The 15951-nt window shown below is 37.9% G+C and overlaps 30 non-coding genes across 30 annotated transcripts; all 30 read right to left on the bottom strand.

Moving 5' to 3' along the window:
* Positions 1–162: 162 nt before the first annotated feature.
* TRNAR-CCU (transfer RNA arginine (anticodon CCU)) lies at positions 163–235 on the bottom strand. The gene has a single exon. It is a non-coding gene; the product is annotated as a tRNA-Arg (tRNA).
* A 459-nt stretch (positions 236–694) lies between these two features.
* Positions 695–787, bottom strand: TRNAI-UAU (transfer RNA isoleucine (anticodon UAU)). The gene is given in 2 exon segments: positions 695–730; positions 750–787. It is a non-coding gene; the product is annotated as a tRNA-Ile (tRNA).
* A 439-nt stretch (positions 788–1226) lies between these two features.
* Positions 1227–1299, bottom strand: TRNAR-CCU (transfer RNA arginine (anticodon CCU)). Its single transcript has one exon. It is a non-coding gene; the product is annotated as a tRNA-Arg (tRNA).
* Positions 1300–1758: 459 nt separating this feature from the next.
* TRNAI-UAU (transfer RNA isoleucine (anticodon UAU)) lies at positions 1759–1851 on the bottom strand. The gene is given in 2 exon segments: positions 1759–1794; positions 1814–1851. It is a non-coding gene; the product is annotated as a tRNA-Ile (tRNA).
* Positions 1852–2290: 439 nt separating this feature from the next.
* TRNAR-CCU (transfer RNA arginine (anticodon CCU)) lies at positions 2291–2363 on the bottom strand. The gene has a single exon. It is a non-coding gene; the product is annotated as a tRNA-Arg (tRNA).
* Positions 2364–2822: 459 nt separating this feature from the next.
* On the bottom strand, positions 2823–2915 carry TRNAI-UAU (transfer RNA isoleucine (anticodon UAU)). Its single transcript is given in 2 exon segments — positions 2823–2858; positions 2878–2915. It is a non-coding gene; the product is annotated as a tRNA-Ile (tRNA).
* A 439-nt stretch (positions 2916–3354) lies between these two features.
* TRNAR-CCU (transfer RNA arginine (anticodon CCU)) lies at positions 3355–3427 on the bottom strand. Its single transcript has one exon. It is a non-coding gene; the product is annotated as a tRNA-Arg (tRNA).
* Positions 3428–3886: 459 nt separating this feature from the next.
* On the bottom strand, positions 3887–3979 carry TRNAI-UAU (transfer RNA isoleucine (anticodon UAU)). The gene is given in 2 exon segments: positions 3887–3922; positions 3942–3979. It is a non-coding gene; the product is annotated as a tRNA-Ile (tRNA).
* Positions 3980–4418: 439 nt separating this feature from the next.
* Positions 4419–4491, bottom strand: TRNAR-CCU (transfer RNA arginine (anticodon CCU)). The gene has a single exon. It is a non-coding gene; the product is annotated as a tRNA-Arg (tRNA).
* A 459-nt stretch (positions 4492–4950) lies between these two features.
* On the bottom strand, positions 4951–5043 carry TRNAI-UAU (transfer RNA isoleucine (anticodon UAU)). Its single transcript is given in 2 exon segments — positions 4951–4986; positions 5006–5043. It is a non-coding gene; the product is annotated as a tRNA-Ile (tRNA).
* A 439-nt stretch (positions 5044–5482) lies between these two features.
* Positions 5483–5555, bottom strand: TRNAR-CCU (transfer RNA arginine (anticodon CCU)). Its single transcript has one exon. It is a non-coding gene; the product is annotated as a tRNA-Arg (tRNA).
* Positions 5556–6014: 459 nt separating this feature from the next.
* On the bottom strand, positions 6015–6107 carry TRNAI-UAU (transfer RNA isoleucine (anticodon UAU)). The gene is given in 2 exon segments: positions 6015–6050; positions 6070–6107. It is a non-coding gene; the product is annotated as a tRNA-Ile (tRNA).
* A 439-nt stretch (positions 6108–6546) lies between these two features.
* TRNAR-CCU (transfer RNA arginine (anticodon CCU)) lies at positions 6547–6619 on the bottom strand. The gene has a single exon. It is a non-coding gene; the product is annotated as a tRNA-Arg (tRNA).
* A 459-nt stretch (positions 6620–7078) lies between these two features.
* TRNAI-UAU (transfer RNA isoleucine (anticodon UAU)) lies at positions 7079–7171 on the bottom strand. Its single transcript is given in 2 exon segments — positions 7079–7114; positions 7134–7171. It is a non-coding gene; the product is annotated as a tRNA-Ile (tRNA).
* A 439-nt stretch (positions 7172–7610) lies between these two features.
* Positions 7611–7683, bottom strand: TRNAR-CCU (transfer RNA arginine (anticodon CCU)). Its single transcript has one exon. It is a non-coding gene; the product is annotated as a tRNA-Arg (tRNA).
* A 459-nt stretch (positions 7684–8142) lies between these two features.
* On the bottom strand, positions 8143–8235 carry TRNAI-UAU (transfer RNA isoleucine (anticodon UAU)). Its single transcript is given in 2 exon segments — positions 8143–8178; positions 8198–8235. It is a non-coding gene; the product is annotated as a tRNA-Ile (tRNA).
* A 439-nt stretch (positions 8236–8674) lies between these two features.
* On the bottom strand, positions 8675–8747 carry TRNAR-CCU (transfer RNA arginine (anticodon CCU)). The gene has a single exon. It is a non-coding gene; the product is annotated as a tRNA-Arg (tRNA).
* Positions 8748–9206: 459 nt separating this feature from the next.
* On the bottom strand, positions 9207–9299 carry TRNAI-UAU (transfer RNA isoleucine (anticodon UAU)). Its single transcript is given in 2 exon segments — positions 9207–9242; positions 9262–9299. It is a non-coding gene; the product is annotated as a tRNA-Ile (tRNA).
* A 439-nt stretch (positions 9300–9738) lies between these two features.
* On the bottom strand, positions 9739–9811 carry TRNAR-CCU (transfer RNA arginine (anticodon CCU)). The gene has a single exon. It is a non-coding gene; the product is annotated as a tRNA-Arg (tRNA).
* A 459-nt stretch (positions 9812–10270) lies between these two features.
* Positions 10271–10363, bottom strand: TRNAI-UAU (transfer RNA isoleucine (anticodon UAU)). Its single transcript is given in 2 exon segments — positions 10271–10306; positions 10326–10363. It is a non-coding gene; the product is annotated as a tRNA-Ile (tRNA).
* Positions 10364–10802: 439 nt separating this feature from the next.
* TRNAR-CCU (transfer RNA arginine (anticodon CCU)) lies at positions 10803–10875 on the bottom strand. The gene has a single exon. It is a non-coding gene; the product is annotated as a tRNA-Arg (tRNA).
* Positions 10876–11334: 459 nt separating this feature from the next.
* TRNAI-UAU (transfer RNA isoleucine (anticodon UAU)) lies at positions 11335–11427 on the bottom strand. The gene is given in 2 exon segments: positions 11335–11370; positions 11390–11427. It is a non-coding gene; the product is annotated as a tRNA-Ile (tRNA).
* A 439-nt stretch (positions 11428–11866) lies between these two features.
* TRNAR-CCU (transfer RNA arginine (anticodon CCU)) lies at positions 11867–11939 on the bottom strand. Its single transcript has one exon. It is a non-coding gene; the product is annotated as a tRNA-Arg (tRNA).
* A 459-nt stretch (positions 11940–12398) lies between these two features.
* TRNAI-UAU (transfer RNA isoleucine (anticodon UAU)) lies at positions 12399–12491 on the bottom strand. Its single transcript is given in 2 exon segments — positions 12399–12434; positions 12454–12491. It is a non-coding gene; the product is annotated as a tRNA-Ile (tRNA).
* A 439-nt stretch (positions 12492–12930) lies between these two features.
* TRNAR-CCU (transfer RNA arginine (anticodon CCU)) lies at positions 12931–13003 on the bottom strand. The gene has a single exon. It is a non-coding gene; the product is annotated as a tRNA-Arg (tRNA).
* Positions 13004–13462: 459 nt separating this feature from the next.
* On the bottom strand, positions 13463–13555 carry TRNAI-UAU (transfer RNA isoleucine (anticodon UAU)). The gene is given in 2 exon segments: positions 13463–13498; positions 13518–13555. It is a non-coding gene; the product is annotated as a tRNA-Ile (tRNA).
* Positions 13556–13994: 439 nt separating this feature from the next.
* Positions 13995–14067, bottom strand: TRNAR-CCU (transfer RNA arginine (anticodon CCU)). The gene has a single exon. It is a non-coding gene; the product is annotated as a tRNA-Arg (tRNA).
* Positions 14068–14526: 459 nt separating this feature from the next.
* On the bottom strand, positions 14527–14619 carry TRNAI-UAU (transfer RNA isoleucine (anticodon UAU)). The gene is given in 2 exon segments: positions 14527–14562; positions 14582–14619. It is a non-coding gene; the product is annotated as a tRNA-Ile (tRNA).
* A 439-nt stretch (positions 14620–15058) lies between these two features.
* On the bottom strand, positions 15059–15131 carry TRNAR-CCU (transfer RNA arginine (anticodon CCU)). Its single transcript has one exon. It is a non-coding gene; the product is annotated as a tRNA-Arg (tRNA).
* Positions 15132–15590: 459 nt separating this feature from the next.
* TRNAK-UUU (transfer RNA lysine (anticodon UUU)) lies at positions 15591–15683 on the bottom strand. Its single transcript is given in 2 exon segments — positions 15591–15626; positions 15646–15683. It is a non-coding gene; the product is annotated as a tRNA-Lys (tRNA).
* Between the last annotated feature and the right edge of the window lie 268 nt (positions 15684–15951).

The raw sequence follows: 15951 nt of genomic DNA, 5'->3' as shown, positions 1-15951 counted from the left end.
ATTTTATATGCTGTATTTGTAATATCGTATTTTATTATTTAGCATGGTCACACTTCTTTCAATTAAAAGTAGCAATCTTTCTTTTTTGGAGAATTTTGCAAGATCAAATTCAAACTGGTAGAAAGATTAGACAGACCATGCGCTGTTTCAGAGATAAGCAAACACCCCAGATGGGACTTGAACCCACAATCCCTGGCTTAGGAGGCCAGTGCCTTATCCATTAGGCCACTGGGGCTTCTCAAGGTAGTTCATGCCGTGGGTTCTATTTTCTGTAGCAGGCAATTATCCGTTTTAATTGCATTTTCAAAAATGGTCTTGTAAGTTTGTACTCCAACTTGAAAACAACCATAACCACGTGCTTCTTTCTTTTCTGCTGAGAGCCAGGGCTTCCTTTGTCATGTCCTTTTCATCATGTAGTCACTCCACATTATTGATGCCAATGAAGGAAATAATATTTGGCTCCCAGAAGCCTTAAAAAAACAATTTATCTTTTACATTTCCCTTTACAATATGGTACTAGATCATGGTAAAACTGGTGAGACTTTTGTAATATACAGCAAATTAAACAAGAAACCATAAAAAGTAAATATCTCTCGGAAACTTCCTTCTCAATCGTGCAAGTAGATCATGATGGAACTCGAGAAACTTTGGCTAACGCATTTGTTCAAAATAACAAAGGAAGACAAGAAAAGTCTGCTCCAGGTGAGGCTTGAACTCACAACCTCAGCATAGCTCATCAGTTACTGCTTTATAAGTACCGCGCGCTGACCGATTGCGCCACTGGAGCAGCTGCTGGGCTGCAGCATTGCATATATGAAAAAAAAACAATCAGAAATTTAAAATGAAAAATTTGCTCCGAAATGTAACTATTTGATAAAACAGGATTTGTGTTGTTGCTTTTTCCACAGTTTGAAAATACATTTTTTACCAGATCACAATCTTTATGAAGAATCAATTGAGACATTTATCACACTGGCCAATGGGCATATTTAAACTGAAACATCCTGTTGCTTCAGGAAGTGCACATGTGCATTGGCTGGGATGAACACACGCTCTGTTGCTATATTTTATATGCTGTATTTGTAATATCGTATTTTATTATTTAGCATGGTCACACTTCTTTCAATTAAAAGTAGCAATCTTTCTTTTTTGGAGAATTTTGCAAGATCAAATTCAAACTGGTAGAAAGATTAGACAGACCATGCGCTGTTTCAGAGATAAGCAAACACCCCAGATGGGACTTGAACCCACAATCCCTGGCTTAGGAGGCCAGTGCCTTATCCATTAGGCCACTGGGGCTTCTCAAGGTAGTTCATGCCGTGGGTTCTATTTTCTGTAGCAGGCAATTATCCGTTTTAATTGCATTTTCAAAAATGGTCTTGTAAGTTTGTACTCCAACTTGAAAACAACCATAACCACGTGCTTCTTTCTTTTCTGCTGAGAGCCAGGGCTTCCTTTGTCATGTCCTTTTCATCATGTAGTCACTCCACATTATTGATGCCAATGAAGGAAATAATATTTGGCTCCCAGAAGCCTTAAAAAAACAATTTATCTTTTGCATTTCCCTTTACAATATGGTACTAGATCATGGTAAAACTGGTGAGACTTTTGTAATATACAGCAAATTAAACAAGAAACCATAAAAAGTAAATATCTCTCGGAAACTTCCTTCTCAATCGTGCAAGTAGATCATGATGGAACTCGAGAAACTTTGGCTAACGCATTTGTTCAAAATAACAAAGGAAGACAAGAAAAGTCTGCTCCAGGTGAGGCTTGAACTCACAACCTCGGCATAGCTCATCAGTTACTGCTTTATAAGTACTGCGCGCTGACCGATTGCGCCACTGGAGCAGCTGCTGAGCTGCAGCATTGCATATATGAAAAAAAAACAATCAGAAATTTAAAATGAAAAATTTGCTCCGAAATGTAACTATTTGATAAAACAGGATTTGTGTTGTTGCTTTTTCCACAGTTTGAAAATACATTTTTTACCAGATCACAATCTTTATGAAGAATCAATTGAGACATTTATCACACTGGCCAATGGGCATTTTTAAACTGAAACATCCTGTTGCTTCAGGAAGTGCACATGTGCATTGGCTGGGATGAACACACGCTCTGTTGCTATATTTTATATGCTGTATTTGTAATATCGTATTTTATTATTTAGCATGGTCACACTTCTTTCAATTAAAAGTAGCAATCTTTCTTTTTTGGAGACTTTTGCAAGATCAAATTCAAACTGGTAGAAAGATTAGACAGACCATGCGCTGTTTCAGAGATAAGCAAACACCCCAGATGGGACTTGAACCCACAATCCCTGGCTTAGGAGGCCAGTGCCTTATCCATTAGGCCACTGGGGCTTCTCAAGGTAGTTCATGCCGTGGGTTCTATTTTCTGTAGCAGGCAATTATCCGTTTTAATTGCATTTTCAAAAATGGTCTTGTAAGTTTGTACTCCAACTTGAAAACAACCATAACCACGTGCTTCTTTCTTTTCTGCTGAGAGCCAGGGCTTCCTTTGTCATGTCCTTTTCATCATGTAGTCACTCCACATTATTGATGCCAATGAAGGAAATAATATTTGGCTCCCAGAAGCCTTAAAAAAACAATTTATCTTTTACATTTCCCTTTACAATATGGTACTAGATCATGGTAAAACTGGTGAGACTTTTGTAATATACAGCAAATTAAACAAGAAACCATAAAAAGTAAATATCTCTCGGAAACTTCCTTCTCAATCGTGCAAGTAGATCATGATGGAACTCGAGAAACTTTGGCTAACGCATTTGTTCAAAATAACAAAGGAAGACAAGAAAAGTCTGCTCCAGGTGAGGCTTGAACTCACAACCTTGGCATAGCTCATCAGTTACTGCTTTATAAGTACCGCGCGCTGACCGATTGCGCCACTGGAGCAGCTGCTGGGCTGCAGCATTGCATATATGAAAAAAAAACAATCAGAAATTTAAAATGAAAAATTTGCTCCGAAATGTAACTATTTGATAAAACAGGATTTGTGTTGTTGCTTTTTCCACAGTTTGAAAATACATTTTTTACCAGATCACAATCTTTATGAAGAATCAATTGAGACATTTATCACACTGGCCAATGGGCATTTTTAAACTGAAACATCCTGTTGCTTCAGGAAGTGCACATGTGCATTGGCTGGGATGAACACACGCTCTGTTGCTATATTTTATATGCTGTATTTGTAATATCGTATTTTATTATTTAGCATGGTCACACTTCTTTCAATTAAAAGTAGCAATCTTTCTTTTTTGGAGAATTTTGCAAGATCAAATTCAAACTGGTAGAAAGATTAGACAGACCATGCGCTGTTTCAGAGATAAGCAAACACCCCAGATGGGACTTGAACCCACAATCCCTGGCTTAGGAGGCCAGTGCCTTATCCATTAGGCCACTGGGGCTTCTCAAGGTAGTTCATGCCGTGGGTTCTATTTTCTGTAGCAGGCAATTATCCGTTTTAATTGCATTTTCAAAAATGGTCTTGTAAGTTTGTACTCCAACTTGAAAACAACCATAACCACGTGCTTCTTTCTTTTCTGCTGAGAGCCAGGGCTTCCTTTGTCATGTCCTTTTCATCATGTAGTCACTCCACATTATTGATGCCAATGAAGGAAATAATATTTGGCTCCCAGAAGCCTTAAAAAAACAATTTATCTTTTACATTTCCCTTTACAATATGGTACTAGATCATGGTAAAACTGGTGAGACTTTTGTAATATACAGCAAATTAAACAAGAAACCATAAAAAGTAAATATCTCTCGGAAACTTCCTTCTCAATCGTGCAAGTAGATCATGATGGAACTCGAGAAACTTTGGCTAACGCATTTGTTCAAAATAACAAAGGAAGACAAGAAAAGTCTGCTCCAGGTGAGGCTTGAACTCACAACCTCGGCATAGCTCATCAGTTACTGCTTTATAAGTACCGCGCGCTGACCGATTGCGCCACTGGAGCAGCTGCTGGGCTGCAGCATTGCATATATGAAAAAAAAACAATCAGAAATTTAAAATGAAAAATTTGCTCCGAAATGTAACTATTTGATAAAACAGGATTTGTGTTGTTGCTTTTTCCACAGTTTGAAAATACATTTTTTACCAGATCACAATCTTTATGAAGAATCAATTGAGACATTTATCACACTGGCCAATGGGCATTTTTAAACTGAAACATCCTGTTGCTTCAGGAAGTGCACATGTGCATTGGCTGGGATGAACACACGCTCTGTTGCTATATTTTATATGCTGTATTTGTAATATCGTATTTTATTATTTAGCATGGTCACACTTCTTTCAATTAAAAGTAGCAATCTTTCTTTTTTGGAGAATTTTGCAAGATCAAATTCAAACTGGTAGAAAGATTAGACAGACCATGCGCTGTTTCAGAGATAAGCAAACACCCCAGATGGGACTTGAACCCACAATCCCTGGCTTAGGAGGCCAGTGCCTTATCCATTAGGCCACTGGGGCTTCTCAAGGTTGTTCATGCCGTGGGTTCTATTTTCTGTAGCAGGCAATTATCCGTTTTAATTGCATTTTCAAAAATGGTCTTGTAAGTTTGTACTCCAACTTGAAAACAACCATAACCACGTGCTTCTTTCTTTTCTGCTGAGAGCCAGGGCTTCCTTTGTCATGTCCTTTTCATCATGTAGTCACTCCACATTATTGATGCCAATGAAGGAAATAATATTTGGCTCCCAGAAGCCTTAAAAAAACAATTTATCTTTTACATTTCCCTTTACAATATGGTACTAGATCATGGTAAAACTGGTGAGACTTTTGTAATATACAGCAAATTAAACAAGAAACCATAAAAAGTAAATATCTCTCGGAAACTTCCTTCTCAATCGTGCAAGTAGATCATGATGGAACTCGAGAAACTTTGGCTAACGCATTTGTTCAAAATAACAAAGGAAGACAAGAAAAGTCTGCTCCAGGTGAGGCTTGAACTCACAACCTCAGCATAGCTCATCAGTTACTGCTTTATAAGTACCGCGCGCTGACCGATTGCGCCACTGGAGCAGCTGCTGGGCTGCAGCATTGCATATATGAAAAAAAAACAATCAGAAATTTAAAATGAAAAATTTGCTCCGAAATGTAACTATTTGATAAAACAGGATTTGTGTTGTTGCTTTTTCCACAGTTTGAAAATACATTTTTTACCAGATCACAATCTTTATGAAGAATCAATTGAGACATTTATCACACTGGCCAATGGGCATATTTAAACTGAAACATCCTGTTGCTTCAGGAAGTGCACATGTGCATTGGCTGGGATGAACACACGCTCTGTTGCTATATTTTATATGCTGTATTTGTAATATCGTATTTTATTATTTAGCATGGTCACACTTCTTTCAATTAAAAGTAGCAATCTTTCTTTTTTGGAGAATTTTGCAAGATCAAATTCAAACTGGTAGAAAGATTAGACAGACCATGCGCTGTTTCAGAGATAAGCAAACACCCCAGATGGGACTTGAACCCACAATCCCTGGCTTAGGAGGCCAGTGCCTTATCCATTAGGCCACTGGGGCTTCTCAAGGTAGTTCATGCCGTGGGTTCTATTTTCTGTAGCAGGCAATTATCCGTTTTAATTGCATTTTCAAAAATGGTCTTGTAAGTTTGTACTCCAACTTGAAAACAACCATAACCACGTGCTTCTTTCTTTTCTGCTGAGAGCCAGGGCTTCCTTTGTCATGTCCTTTTCATCATGTAGTCACTCCACATTATTGATGCCAATGAAGGAAATAATATTTGGCTCCCAGAAGCCTTAAAAAAACAATTTATCTTTTACATTTCCCTTTACAATATGGTACTAGATCATGGTAAAACTGGTGAGACTTTTGTAATATACAGCAAATTAAACAAGAAACCATAAAAAGTAAATATCTCTCGGAAACTTCCTTCTCAATCGTGCAAGTAGATCATGATGGAACTCGAGAAACTTTGGCTAACGCATTTGTTCAAAATAACAAAGGAAGACAAGAAAAGTCTGCTCCAGGTGAGGCTTGAACTCACAACCTCGGCATAGCTCATCAGTTACTGCTTTATAAGTACCGCGCGCTGACCGATTGCGCCACTGGAGCAGCTGCTGGGCTGCAGCATTGCATATATGAAAAAAAAACAATCAGAAATTTAAAATGAAAAATTTGCTCCGAAATGTAACTATTTGATAAAACAGGATTTGTGTTGTTGCTTTTTCCACAGTTTGAAAATACATTTTTTACCAGATCACAATCTTTATGAAGAATCAATTGAGACATTTATCACACTGGCCAATGGGCATTTTTAAACTGAAACATCCTGTTGCTTCAGGAAGTGCACATGTGCATTGGCTGGGATGAACACACGCTCTGTTGCTATATTTTATATGCTGTATTTGTAATATCGTATTTTATTATTTAGCATGGTCACACTTCTTTCAATTAAAAGTCGCAATCTTTCTTTTTTGGAGAATTTTGCAAGATCAAATTCAAACTGGTAGAAAGATTAGACAGACCATGCGCTGTTTCAGAGATAAGCAAACACCCCAGATGGGACTTGAACCCACAATCCCTGGCTTAGGAGGCCAGTGCCTTATCCATTAGGCCACTGGGGCTTCTCAAGGTAGTTCATGCCGTGGGTTCTTTTTTCTGTAGCAGGCAATTATCCGTTTTAATTGCATTTTCAAAAATGGTCTTGTAAGTTTGTACTCCAACTTGAAAACAACCATAACCACGTGCTTCTTTCTTTTCTGCTGAGAGCCAGGGCTTCCTTTGTCATGTCCTTTTCATCATGTAGTCACTCCACATTATTGATGCCAATGAAGGAAATAATATTTGGCTCCCAGAAGCCTTAAAAAAACAATTTATCTTTTACATTTCCCTTTACAATATGGTACTAGATCATGGTAAAACTGGTGAGACTTTTGTAATATACAGCAAATTAAACAAGAAACCATAAAAAGTAAATATCTCTCGGAAACTTCCTTCTCAATCGTGCAAGTAGATCATGATGGAACTCGAGAAACTTTGGCTAACGCATTTGTTCAAAATAACAAAGGAAGACAAGAAAAGTCTGCTCCAGGTGAGGCTTGAACTCACAACCTCGGCATAGCTCATCAGTTACTGCTTTATAAGTACCGCGCGCTGACCGATTGCGCCACTGGAGCAGCTGCTGGGCTGCAGCATTGCATATATGAAAAAAAAACAATCAGAAATTTAAAATGAAAAATTTGCTCCGAAATGTAACTATTTGATAAAACAGGATTTGTGTTGTTGCTTTTTCCACAGTTTGAAAATACATTTTTTACCAGATCACAATCTTTATGAAGAATCAATTGAGACATTTATCACACTGGCCAATGGGCATTTTTAAACTGAAACATCCTGTTGCTTCAGGAAGTGCACATGTGCATTGGCTGGGATGAACACACGCTCTGTTGCTATATTTTATATGCTGTATTTGTAATATCGTATTTTATTATTTAGCATGGTCACACTTCTTTCAATTAAAAGTAGCAATCTTTCTTTTTTGGAGAATTTTGCAAGATCAAATTCAAACTGGTAGAAAGATTAGACAGACCATGCGCTGTTTCAGAGATAAGCAAACACCCCAGATGGGACTTGAACCCACAATCCCTGGCTTAGGAGGCCAGTGCCTTATCCATTAGGCCACTGGGGCTTCTCAAGGTAGTTCATGCCGTGGGTTCTATTTTCTGTAGCAGGCAATTATCCGTTTTAATTGCATTTTCAAAAATGGTCTTGTAAGTTTGTACTCCAACTTGAAAACAACCATAACCACGTGCTTCTTTCTTTTCTGCTGAGAGCCAAGGCTTCCTTTGTCATGTCCTTTTCATCATGTAGTCACTCCACATTATTGATGCCAATGAAGGAAATAATATTTGGCTCCCAGAAGCCTTAAAAAAACAATTTATCTTTTACATTTCCCTTTACAATATGGTACTAGATCATGGTAAAACTGGTGAGACTTTTGTAATATACAGCAAATTAAACAAGAAACCATAAAAAGTAAATATCTCTCGGAAACTTCCTTCTCAATCGTGCAAGTAGATCATGATGGAACTCGAGAAACTTTGGCTAACGCATTTGTTCAAAATAACAAAGGAAGACAAGAAAAGTCTGCTCCAGGTGAGGCTTGAACTCACAACCTCGGCATAGCTCATCAGTTACTGCTTTATAAGTACCGCGCGCTGACCGATTGCGCCACTGGAGCAGCTGCTGGGCTGCAGCATTGCATATATGAAAAAAAAACAATCAGAAATTTAAAATGAAAAATTTGCTCCGAAATGTAACTATTTGATAAAACAGGATTTGTGTTGTTGCTTTTTCCACAGTTTGAAAATACATTTTTTACCAGATCACAATCTTTATGAAGAATCAATTGAGACATTTATCACACTGGCCAATGGGCATATTTAAACTGAAACATCCTGTTGCTTCAGGAAGTGCACATGTGCATTGGCTGGGATGAACACACGCTCTGTTGCTATATTTTATATGCTGTATTTGTAATATCGTATTTTATTATTTAGCATGGTCACACTTCTTTCAATTAAAAGTAGCAATCTTTCTTTTTTGGAGAATTTTGCAAGATCAAATTCAAACTGGTAGAAAGATTAGACAGACCATGCGCTGTTTCAGAGATAAGCAAACACCCCAGATGGGACTTGAACCCACAATCCCTGGCTTAGGAGGCCAGTGCCTTATCCATTAGGCCACTGGGGCTTCTCAAGGTAGTTCATGCCGTGGGTTCTATTTTCTGTAGCAGGCAATTATCCGTTTTAATTGCATTTTCAAAAATGGTCTTGTAAGTTTGTACTCCAACTTGAAAACAACCATAACCACGTGCTTCTTTCTTTTCTGCTGAGAGCCAGGGCTTCCTTTGTCATGTCCTTTTCATCATGTAGTCACTCCACATTATTGATGCCAATGAAGGAAATAATATTTGGCTCCCAGAAGCCTTAAAAAAACAATTTATCTTTTACATTTCCCTTTACAATATGGTACTAGATCATGGTAAAACTGGTGAGACTTTTGTAATATACAGCAAATTAAACAAGAAACCATAAAAAGTAAATATCTCTCGGAAACTTCCTTCTCAATCGTGCAAGTAGATCATGATGGAACTCGAGAAACTTTGGCTAACGCATTTGTTCAAAATAACAAAGGAAGACAAGAAAAGTCTGCTCCAGGTGAGGCTTGATCTCACAACCTCGGCATAGCTCATCAGTTACTGCTTTATAAGTACCGCGCGCTGACCGATTGCGCCACTGGAGCAGCTGCTGGGCTGCAGCATTGCATATATGAAAAAAAAACAATCAGAAATTTAAAATGAAAAATTTGCTCCGAAATGTAACTATTTGATAAAACAGGATTTGTGTTGTTGCTTTTTCCACAGTTTGAAAATACATTTTTTACCAGATCACAATCTTTATGAAGAATCAATTGAGACATTTATCACACTGGCCAATGGGCATTTTTAAACTGAAACATCCTGTTGCTTCAGGAAGTGCACATGTGCATTGGCTGGGATGAACACACGCTCTGTTGCTATATTTTATATGCTGTATTTGTAATATCGTATTTTATTATTTAGCATGGTCACACTTCTTTCAATTAAAAGTCGCAATCTTTCTTTTTTGGAGAATTTTGCAAGATCAAATTCAAACTGGTAGAAAGATTAGACAGACCATGCGCTGTTTCAGAGATAAGCAAACACCCCAGATGGGACTTGAACCCACAATCCCTGGCTTAGGAGGCCAGTGCCTTATCCATTAGGCCACTGGGGCTTCTCAAGGTAGTTCATGCCGTGGGTTCTTTTTTCTGTAGCAGGCAATTATCCGTTTTAATTGCATTTTCAAAAATGGTCTTGTAAGTTTGTACTCCAACTTGAAAACAACCATAACCACGTGCTTCTTTCTTTTCTGCTGAGAGCCAAGGCTTCCTTTGTCATGTCCTTTTCATCATGTAGTCACTCCACATTATTGATGCCAATGAAGGAAATAATATTTGGCTCCCAGAAGCCTTAAAAAAACAATTTATCTTTTACATTTCCCTTTACAATATGGTACTAGATCATGGTAAAACTGGTGAGACTTTTGTAATATACAGCAAATTAAACAAGAAACCATAAAAAGTAAATATCTCTCGGAAACTTCCTTCTCAATCGTGCAAGTAGATCATGATGGAACTCGAGAAACTTTGGCTAACGCATTTGTTCAAAATAACAAAGGAAGACAAGAAAAGTCTGCTCCAGGTGAGGCTTGAACTCACAACCTCGGCATAGCTCATCAGTTACTGCTTTATAAGTACCGCGCGCTGACCGATTGCGCCACTGGAGCAGCTGCTGGGCTGCAGCATTGCATATATGAAAAAAAAACAATCAGAAATTTAAAATGAAAAATTTGCTCCGAAATGTAACTATTTGATAAAACAGGATTTGTGTTGTTGCTTTTTCCACAGTTTGAAAATACATTTTTTACCAGATCACAATCTTTATGAAGAATCAATTGAGACATTTATCACACTGGCCAATGGGCATTTTTAAACTGAAACATCCTGTTGTTTCAGGAAGTGCACATGTGCATTGGCTGGGATGAACACACGCTCTGTTGCTATATTTTATATGCTGTATTTGTAATATCGTATTTTATTATTTAGCATGGTCACACTTCTTTCAATTAAAAGTAGCAATCTTTCTTTTTTGGAGAATTTTGCAAGATCAAATTCAAACTGGTAGAAAGATTAGACAGACCATGCGCTGTTTCAGAGATAAGCAAACACCCCAGATGGGACTTGAACCCACAATCCCTGGCTTAGGAGGCCAGTGCCTTATCCATTAGGCCACTGGGGCTTCTCAAAGTAGTTCATGCCGTGGGTTCTATTTTCTGTAGCAGGCAATTATCCGTTTTAATTGCATTTTCAAAAATGGTCTTGTAAGTTTGTACTCCAACTTGAAAACAACCATAACCACGTGCTTCTTTCTTTTCTGCTGAGAGCCAGGGCTTCCTTTGTCATGTCCTTTTCATCATGTAGTCACTCCACATTATTGATGCCAATGAAGGAAATAATATTTGGCTCCCAGAAGCCTTAAAAAAACAATTTATCTTTTACATTTCCCTTTACAATATGGTACTAGATCATGGTAAAACTGGTGAGACTTTTGTAATATACAGCAAATTAAACAAGAAACCATAAAAAGTAAATATCTCTCGGAAACTTCCTTCTCAATCGTGCAAGTAGATCATGATGGAACTCGAGAAACTTTGGCTAACGCATTTGTTCAAAATAACAAAGGAAGACAAGAAAAGTCTGCTCCAGGTGAGGCTTGAACTCACAACCTCAGCATAGCTCATCAGTTACTGCTTTATAAGTACCGCGCGCTGACCGATTGCGCCACTGGAGCAGCTGCTGGGCTGCAGCATTGCATATATGAAAAAAAAACAATCAGAAATTTAAAATGAAAAATTTGCTCCGAAATGTAACTATTTGATAAAACAGGATTTGTGTTGTTGCTTTTTCCACAGTTTGAAAATACATTTTTTACCAGATCACAATCTTTATGAAGAATCAATTGAGACATTTATCACACTGGCCAATGGGCATTTTTAAACTGAAACATCCTGTTGCTTCAGGAAGTGCACATGTGCATTGGCTGGGATGAACACACGCTCTGTTGCTATATTTTATATGCTGTATTTGTAATATCGTATTTTATTATTTAGCATGGTCACACTTCTTTCAATTAAAAGTAGCAATCTTTCTTTTTTGGAGAATTTTGCAAGATCAAATTCAAACTGGTAGAAAGATTAGACAGACCATGCGCTGTTTCAGAGATAAGCAAACACCCCAGATGGGACTTGAACCCACAATCCTTGGCTTAGGAGGCCAGTGCCTTATCCATTAGGCCACTGGGGCTTCTCAAGGTAGTTCATGCCGTGGGTTCTATTTTCTGTAGCAGGCAATTATCTGTTTTAATTGCATTTTCAAAAATGGTCTTGTAAGTTTGTACTCCAACTTGAAAACAACCATAACCACGTGCTTCTTTCTTTTCTGCTGAGAGCCAGGGCTTCCTTTGTCATGTCCTTTTCATCATGTAGTCACTCCACATTATTGATGCCAATGAAGAAAATAATATTTGGCTCCCAGAAGCCTTAAAAAAACAATTTATCTTTTACATTTCCCTTTACAATATGGTACTAGATCATGGTAAAACTGGTGAGACTTTTGTAATATACAGCAAATTAAACAAGAAACCATAAAAAGTAAATATCTCTCGGAAACTTCCTTCTCAATCGTGCAAGTAGATCATGATGGAACTCGAGAAACTTTGGCTAATGCATTTGTTCAAAATAACAAAGGAAGACAAGAAAAGTCTGCTCCAGGTGAGGCTTGAACTCACAACCTCGGCATAGCTCATCAGTTACTGCTTTATAAGTACCGCGCGCTGACCGATTGCGCCACTGGAGCAGCTGCTGGGCTGCAGCATTGCATATATGAAAAAAAAACAATCAGAAATTTAAAATGAAAAATTTGCTCCGAAATGTAACTATTTGATAAAACAGGATTTGTGTTGTTGCTTTTTCCACAGTTTGAAAATACATTTTTTACCAGATCACAATCTTTATGAAGAATCAATTGAGACATTTATCACACTGGCCAATGGGCATTTTTAAACTGAAACATCCTGTTGCTTCAGGAAGTGCACATGTGCATTGGCTGGGATGAACACACGCTCTGTTGCTATATTTTATATGCTGTATTTGTAATATCGTATTTTATTATTTAGCATGGTCACACTTCTTTCAATTAAAAGTCGCAATCTTTCTTTTTTGGAGAATTTTGCAAGATCAAATTCAAACTGATAGAAAGATTAGACAGACCATGCGCTGTTTCAGAGATAAGCAAACACCCCAGATGGGACTTGAACCCACAATCCCTGGCTTAGGAGGCCAGTGCCTTATCCATTAGGCCACTGGGGCTTCTCAAGGTAGTTCATGCCGTGGGTTCTATTTTCTGTAGCAGGCAATTATCCGTTTTAATTGCATTTTCAAAAATGGTCTTGTAAGTTTGTACTCCAACTTGAAAACAACCATAACCACGTGCTTCTTTCTTTTCTGCTGAGAGCCAGGGCTTCCTTTGTCATGTCCTTTTCATCATGTAGTCACTCCACATTATTGATGCCAATGAAGAAAATAATATTTGGCTCCCAGAAGCCTTAAAAAAACAATTTATCTTTTACATTTCCCTTTACAATATGGTACTAGATCATGGTAAAACTGGTGAGACTTTTGTAATATACAGCAAATTAAACAAGAAACCATAAAAAGTAAATATCTCTCGGAAACTTCCTTCTCAATCGTGCAAGTAGATCATGATGGAACTCGAGAAACTTTGGCTAACGCATTTGTTCAAAATAACAAAGGAAGACAAGAAAAGTCTGCTCCAGGTGAGGCTTGAACTCACAACCTCGGCATAGCTCATCAGTTACTGCTTTATAAGTACCGCGCGCTGACCGATTGCGCCACTGGAGCAGCTGCTGGGCTGCAGCATTGCATATATGAAAAAAAAACAATCAGAAATTTAAAATGAAAAATTTGCTCCGAAATGTAACTATTTGATAAAACAGGATTTGTGTTGTTGCTTTTTCCACAGTTTGAAAATACATTTTTTACCAGATCACAATCGTTATGAAGAATCAATTGAGACATTTATCACACTGGCCAATGGGCATTTTTAAACTGAAACATCCTGTTGCTTCAGGAAGTGCACATGTGCATTGGCTGGGATGAACACACGCTCTGTTGCTATATTTTATATGCTGTATTTGTAATATCGTATTTTATTATTTAGCATGGTCACACTTCTTTCAATTAAAAGTAGCAATCTTTCTTTTTTGGAGAATTTTGCAAGATCAAATTCAAACTGGTAGAAAGATTAGACAGACCATGCGCTGTTTCAGAGATAAGCAAACACCCCAGATGGGACTTGAACCCACAATCCCTGGCTTAGGAGGCCAGTGCCTTATCCATTAGGACACTGGGGCTTCTCAAGGTAGTCCATGCCGTGGGTTCTATTTTCTGTAGCAGGCAATTATCCGTTTTAATTGCATTTTCAAAAATGGTCTTGTAAGTTTGTACTCCAACTTGAAAACAACCATAACCACGTGCTTCTTTCTTTTCTGCTGAGAGCCAGGGCTTCCTTTGTCATGTCCTTTTCATCATGTAGTCACTCCACATTATTGATGCCAATGAAGGAAATAATATTTGGCTCCCAGAAGCCTTAAAAAAACAATTTATCTTTTACATTTCCCTTTACAATATGGTACTAGATCATGGTAAAACTGGTGAGACTTTTGTAATATACAGCAAATTAAACAAGAAACCATAAAAAGTAAATATCTCTCGGAAACTTCCTTCTCAATCGTGCAAGTAGATCATGATGGAACTCGAGAAACTTTGGCTAACGCATTTGTTCAAAATAACAAAGGAAGACAAGAAAAGTCTGCTCCAGGTGAGGCTTGAACTCACAACCTCGGCATAGCTCATCAGTTACTGCTTTATAAGTACCGCACGCTGACCGATTGCGCCACTGGAGCAGCTGCTGGGCTGCAGCATTGCATATATGAAAAAAAAACAATCAGAAATTTAAAATGAAAAATTTGCTCCGAAATGTAACTATTTGATAAAACAGGATTTGTGTTGTTGCTTTTTCCACAGTTTGAAAATACATTTTTTACCAGATCACAATCTTTATGAAGAATCAATTGAGACATTTATCACACTGGCCAATGGGCATTTTTAAACTGAAACATCCTGTTGCTTCAGGAAGTGCACATGTGCATTGGCTGGGATGAACACACGCTCTGTTGCTATATTTTATATGCTGTATTTGTAATATCGTATTTTATTATTTAGCATGGTCACACTTCTTTCAATTAAAAGTCGCAATCTTTCTTTTTTGGAGAATTTTGCAAGATCAAATTCAAACTGGTAGAAAGATTAGACAGACCATGCGCTGTTTCAGAGATAAGCAAACACCCCAGATGGGACTTGAACCCACAATCCCTGGCTTAGGAGGCCAGTACCTTATCCATTAGGCCACTGGGGCTTCTCAAGGTAGTTCATGCCGTGGGTTCTATTTTCTGTAGCAGGCAATTATCCGTTTTAATTGCATTTTCAAAAATGGTCTTGTAAGTTTGTACTCCAACTTGAAAACAACCATAACCACGTGCTTCTTTCTTTTCTGCTGAGAGCCAGGGCTTCCTTTGTCATGTCCTTTTCATCATGTAGTCACTCCACATTATTGATGCCAATGAAGAAAATAATATTTGGCTCCCAGAAGCCTTAAAAAAACAATTTATCTTTTACATTTCCCTTTACAATATGGTACTAGATCATGGTAAAACTGGTGAGACTTTTGTAATATACAGCAAATTAAACAAGAAACCATAAAAAGTAAATATCTCTCGGAAACTTCCTTCTCAATCGTGCAAGTAGATCATGATGGAACTCGAGAAACTTTGGCTAACGCATTTGTTCAAAATAACAAAGGAAGACAAGAAAAGTCTGCTCCAGGTGAGGCTTGAACTCACAACCTCGGCATAGCTCATCAGTTACTGCTTTAAAAGTACCGCGCGCTGACCGATTGCGCCACTGGAGCAGCTGCTGAGCTGCAGCATTGCATATATGAAAAAAAAACAATCAGAAATTTAAAATGAAAAATTTGCTCCGAAATGTAACTATTTGATAAAACAGGATTTGTGTTGTTGCTTTTTCCACAGTTTGAAAATACATTTTTTACCAGATCACAATCTTTATGAAGAATCAATTGAGACATTTATCACACTGGCCAATGGGCATTTTTAAACTGAAACATCCTGTTGCTTCAGGAAGTGCACATGTGCATTGGCTGGGATGAACACACGCTC

This window comes from Anomaloglossus baeobatrachus, chromosome 4 (assembly GCF_048569485.1).
Source record: "Anomaloglossus baeobatrachus isolate aAnoBae1 chromosome 4, aAnoBae1.hap1, whole genome shotgun sequence".
NCBI lineage: Eukaryota > Metazoa > Chordata > Amphibia > Anura > Aromobatidae > Anomaloglossus > Anomaloglossus baeobatrachus.
Note: the sequence above shows the minus strand (reverse complement) of the source record. Positions and strands in the feature narration are given on the sequence as shown.